This window comes from Pongo abelii, chromosome 5 (assembly GCF_028885655.2).
Source record: "Pongo abelii isolate AG06213 chromosome 5, NHGRI_mPonAbe1-v2.0_pri, whole genome shotgun sequence".
NCBI classification, from domain to species: Eukaryota; Metazoa; Chordata; class Mammalia; order Primates; family Hominidae; genus Pongo; species Pongo abelii.
The window spans coordinates 41487374-41493579 of NC_071990.2; positions in this window are offsets into that span (position 1 = coordinate 41487374).

The window sequence follows — 6206 nt, forward strand, 5'->3', positions numbered from 1 at the left end:
CCCAGCCATCCCATTACTGAGCATATACCCAAAGGATTGTAAATCATGCTGCTATAAAGACACATGCACAAGTATGTTTACTGCAGCACTATTCACAATAGCAAAGACTGGGAACCAACCCAAATGTCCATCAATGATAAACTGGATTAAGAAAATGTGGCACATATACACTATGGAATACTATGCAACCATTAAAAAAGGATGAGTTCATGTCCTCTGTAGGGACATGGATGAAGCTGGAAACCATTATTCTGAGCAAACTATTGCAAGGACAGAAAACCAAACACCGCATGTTCTTACTCACAGGTGGGAATTGAACAATGAAAACACTTGGACACAGGGTGGGAAACATCACACACCGGGGCCTGTGATGGGGTGGGGGGGAGGGGGGAGGGATGGCATTAGGAGATATAACTAATGTAAATGATGAGTTAGCGGGTGCAGCACACCAACATGGCACATGTATACATATATAACAAACCTGCACATTGTGCACATGTACCCTAGAACTTACAGTATAATAATAAAAAGAAAGAAAGAAAGAAACTAGAGTTCAAGATTCCCACCGATTCCCACCTCATTCTGAGAGCCTGCACCCCTGGGACTCTGAGCCCAGAAGATTCCAGGAAAGTCTATACCTGAGGTTCCAGAAGCCTCACCTTCCTGGATCCTAGGGATCAGTTTCTGGGGCAGGTTGGGGACGATGGGGAGCCCTCTGACTGTGAGCCCTCCCTGGGCTGGGGGTCCAGACTGGGTAGAGCAGCCACACCTGCCTGAAGTTCCAAGGAAAGGGGCAGAAACAGCTGCCAGTGCCGCCCTTGCGATAGGCTTAATGAACCCCTGCAGTCAGTTGGGGATAGTGGGTCCCATACTACCTAACTTCCCTAATTGGGTAGCTTCACTTTTAGAACCCTGGGTCCTTCCCTGGCAGGCCCAGGTGGCACGTCCTGTGTGGGGTGGGCCCTGACCTTGAATACCCCAGGTGCCCTGGCCCCTTGCTGGGCCTGTGACTGCCCAGCTGGATGGAGCCATGGCCGCTGCATTCCTGCTGCTGCTGCTGTGGCCACAGGGCCGCATCTCAGGTGAGGGGAGAAGGGGCTGCCTTGCGGAGGAGGGAGTGGGTACACAAGCAGGAGCTCTAGATCTTTATCAGACACCACCCTTCTTGCTTTTCTGGCCCAATTGTCTTGTTTAGTTTTTTGTGAGTTTGGTGAGGAGGAGGTTGGGGCTGACTTCATAGCTCTTTACCAGAGACCACTGGGCATGGTGGGGCTTGGCAAAACTCACTCCCTACTGCCTGTGAAAGGGGTGGGAGGTGTAGGCACACATGAACACAGTGCCCTGGAGACCCATCCCAAAGTCACCCAACTCTGCATCTCCCAGGGGTAGAGAGGTTCCTCCCTCTGCCACAGCAAAAAGGAGTCTCTCCTGTGCTAAGAAATTCTGGGCTCATCCACCATGCAATGGAGTTGGATCATTCTGCTTAGTTTGCAAAGAACAGAGTGATGCTCAGAGAGGGTGCTGCCTCATGCAGAGCCTCAGCTCTAGTGGCTGCTGGCAACCAGACAGATGTCCTGGGTTCTGGGCCCTTGACTGTCACAGCTCTGTGTTCCATTGGAGGAACTGGGAGCCCCCAGCGTGTGGGAAAAGGAAGCATGCATTGAGCATGCACTGTGTGCAAAGCTCTGACCTGGGGCAGAATTCTCACAGCAACCTGTGAGGGATGTGCTGCTATTCTCACTTGACTGATACAGAAACAGAGATTTTAGGTGCCCTGATCACACCGTTAAGTGGTAGAAACAAGGTTTTGACCCGTGTTTATTTTGACTCCAAAATGTGTGCTTTCTATTCTGTACTATAGGGAAGAGTCTTTTTATGTGTGGTTTTGTGGGAGGCTCTGGGGCGAAATTATCAGAAGAGTCAGCTGAGCTTAGGGCAGGCAGAGGGGTGGAGGGAGCCCACGGCAGCTTTCTCCCTCTCTCTGTCCCCTGAGCCACCCTGCACACCCCAGTTCTGCTCTCTACCAGACTGTGGATTATGAAGGCTTGGACCACATCTTACTCCTCTGTATAGAGAGAAAGATATTGCAGGTGGAAAGTGAATAATTGTAGAATCCTGTGGTTCATACTCCATTGAGAGTTTGTTTACATGTACATTTGGACAGGCTTGATCTATGGGTCTTATGTAACTAGAATATTTTTAAAACTAAACCCCAGCTAGAATAAACTAAGGTAGGTTATTATTTAAAGAGGACTACAGTGAATCTATTTGTGAAATAAATATTAATCATTTTTTCAGTGTGACTCTGAGCTTGTGCGGGGTCCCAGAGCTAGCAGGTGGCTGAGATAAGGCTCAAACTTGGCACTGTCTGTGCTGTGTTTTATTAACTCATTGCTTCAACATAATTCACTGATCCCCTATTATGTGGCAGGCACTATTCTAGGCTCTAAGGAGACAGTAGTGAGCAAAAACAGACACAGTCTTGCTCTATAATTGCAAATAACAAATTTTTGTGAGAAAAAAACACCGGTAAACAGGAAAGTTAACTCAGTAATGCGGGAGCTGTGGAATTACTGAGGATCAGAAAATGCCTCCCTGAGCAGATGACACCAAGCAGACCCCTGAATGGTGACCATTCTCCAGCTCTGTTGAAATCTGGGTGCTTTGAGGGTACTTTGTGGCAAGGGCTGCATGTGCAAAGGTCCTGAGGTCAGAAGGAGCTTGGCTTGTATAAGAAAGACTTATTTGGCTAGGTGCAGTGGCTCACGCCTGTAATCCCAGCATTTTGGGAGGCTGAGGTGGGTGGATCACCTGAGGTCTGAAGTTTGAGACCAGCCTGGCCAACATGGTTGAAACCCTGTCTCTACTAAAAATACAAAAATTAGCCGAGTGTGGTAGCGTGTACTTGTAATCCCAGATACTTGGGAGGCTGAGGCAGGAGGATTGCTTGAACCTGGGAGGCAGAGGTTGCAGTGAGCCAAGATCGCGCCATTGCACTCCAACCTGGGCAGCAGAGTGAGACCCTGTCTCAAAAAAAAAAAAAAAAAGCAAAGAGAAAAAGGCTTATTTAGTAACTCCACATTGAGTGCAGGACAGTGATTGATGAGGCTGGGGAGTCAAGCAGCCCTGAAGCCTATGAGATGAAGTTTGGCTGATTCTAAGTACAAGAGGAAGCTACTGGAGAGCTAAGAGAGGTGTGTCACAGCTTATTTTTAAGTATGTAGTGACCACTTGTCGAGGATGGACTAGGAAGGGTATGAGCATGGGCAGGGAGGCCATTGTGAGCACAGTGGACAGAGTTGCTTCCCAGCCTGGAGGGCGAGGCAACCTCTGTAAAACGCCAGTACCAGCCCTCCCAACATTTACAGGTGGAAAGCTGGTGCGGGAAAATATCAGCCAATACATGTGTCATAGTAGGGGACAGTCCCAGGACAGCGGCCTGGGAGCCTCGATACTTCATCCAAGACGATCGCTTCTATGGCGTCTTCACCGTCACCATGACTGAGCTCAGAGTAGAGGCCTTGGGATTCTATAGGTGTGGAATCTCTAAATCCCCTGAGATCTCTATTGTCAGAATCATCTCCCTGGTGGTATCTCAAGGTGAGTTCCGTCCCTTCTTATTTGTGGGTCTCAGACTTCCTGAATCACAAGGTGTTAGAGCTGGAGAGGATCCTAGAAATCTTCTCCTTCCACCTTCTCATCGCTGAAAACTGGGGACATGGAGAAGAAAAGCCCCTGGCCTAAGGTCACCTGCTGCTGAAGGGCAGAGCCAGCCCCAGAATGCAGGCCTGCTGGCTTTTGGTTCTTCCTTCCACATCGTAGGTATCACCCTTAACATTTTTGCTGCTACTAACAGGACTCCTCCATTTATTTGGAATGAGTTTAAAGCTTCCCCATGCTTGAGCACAAAGGGCTTAATGGTCCATTCCAGACATCCCTACCCTTGACTCTAACTGCCAGCGTCCTCTCAAAGGGCTGTAGTCAAGAAAGATCACTGAGTAATGGGGTAGGGGGGATAAATGTGACACAGGAGACAGCTAAACAATGAGGCTGACATGAGACTTAGGGGGTGAGGCTGGGAGGTGTAGTAGCCAGGGGCTCAGGGGACCAGTGTCCTCTCCCTGGACCTGCCCTTATCAGTTGAGAGTCATTAAGCTTCAAAATGAGAAGCTAGGGGTCACCACTAATCCTAAGGCCCCTGAGCATTCCTCCTGAAATTAGAGTTGCCAAGCTCTCCTGCCTTTTTCTGTGATGGTCAGAAACAGTGGTGCTTTTTCCCTGCTGCTGAGTGTGCCCAGCCACTTGGTCAAATGGGCATCTGGAGGACCCCAATAAGCTTCTCTTTCTTCACTGCCCAAGCTTTGGCTCACTGCCCATTCTCTAGAGGGCACAGGGCTAGGCTAGGCCCTGGATGGGGACTCAAAAGCCTTGAGATCCCAACCTGGGCTGGAGGAGCCCACAGTTGGGCCAGAGAAACAGCATGTGATGAAGGGTTATGACGCAAGGTGGTAGGTGGCATTAGAGAAATATGGTGGATGGAAGAATAATGAAAGACAGAAAGGAGGGAGAAGGTTTAAATTCCTAGCACCAGGGGAATTCTAAGCCTGAGGAAAACAAGGTACATATAGAATACTTTAATAAAAGATAACTTATAAGGCAATATGCCACAGGCATAGATGAATGCAAGGTAAAATGAATGATCTAAGGTAAAATAATCAAGGATTTATTCTTGAAGTTGGGGGCATATGGATTGGTGAAGAATAGCAGGCAAGCGCAGTTCCAATAAAGTGAATAGCCTGAATATTTCTTTTTTCTTCCTTCTTTCTGCCTTTCCTCCCTCCCTCCTTTCCTCCTTTCCTTCTTCCTGACTCTAACCTAGGCTGATCACACACTATTCTTAGGTTATAGCCAAAGAAAACCCTGCTCCTTGGCCATGTCCATTTCCTTCCTTAGCTCCATTTACCCTATAACACCTACCCATTCACCCACTCATCCATCTTTTCATCTACTTATTCTTCCTACATCCTATCCTTTCCTCCACTCATCCATCTATTTATCCACCTACCCATCTACTCACTTCCAAATAGTTTATCCATTAAATCACCCACTTATCCATCCATCCATTCATCCAATGTTCTTTTCACAGGTCTCTTAGGTACCCCTGCCTCCAATGTTAATCCTACCCAGAACATGCCTCAGATTCCCACAGTTCTTCCTACCACCACTAAGGCCCTGAGCCCACTGTATACCAGCCCAAGAACCGTGACCCAGCCTCCACCCAAGTCAATTGCTGATGTCTCCACTCCTGGCCCACAGTCAACAATAAAAATGTGACAAATGTCATCAACTATGATTTCCCAGCCTCTGAGCCCCAGGTTTGGACACCAAGCTCTTTGTTCCCCAGTCCATGTGCTGAGAGGATGTGGGAGTGAGGGAAAGGGGAGGGCGGGGCAGGAGCAGACTTGAGTCACATTAGTCTGGGTAGAAATGTCCAGGGGAAGAAGGAGGTGGTGATGGAGAATAGGGGAGGCTCTCAGCCAGGCTGTCATTCTCCTTAGTTCACCTTCCTTGTTTTCTTGCAACCTGAGTATTAAGGAGAGGGAAATGGCATCTCCCCCAAATTCCAATGGAGCTCATCCAACCCCAGGGGCCTGATAAGTAGTGGGAAAGCACTCTGAGTGAAGGGCCCTGGATCTAGTGTCTACCTGACTAACTGACTGTGACTTTGGGTGAGTCAGGAACCCTCTCTGGCTTTAGCTTCCTTGTCAATTCAGTAGGCATGCTAGAAACCCAGAGCTGGAAGACATTGTTCACCTAACAGCTCTCAGCAGGAGCCACATGTTAGGGCTAAATGCAGTATTGGTTTTTGCCTTGTTTGGTTAGTTTAAAAAAAAAAATACTGATGTGTGTGTTCTCATACACACACCAATAGGATCAGAATTTCTGGAAATGAAGCCCATCTCAGTATTTTTTTATAAACACTTCAGAAAGAAACTCAGAGAGGAAAGGACAAACAGGCTGAGGAATGAGAAAGAATAAAAACTCTTTCTTTTGAAATAAAAAAAATTTAATGCGATTTTTTTCCCTTTAAGAGGAAAATCTGCTTTAATTAAATGGAAACTATGATCCAAGCTACTTAAGTGTAAAAGCACATTGTACTATAAAATGTTTAATCTGTATTAATAAGAAGCTAAATTTATAACAAG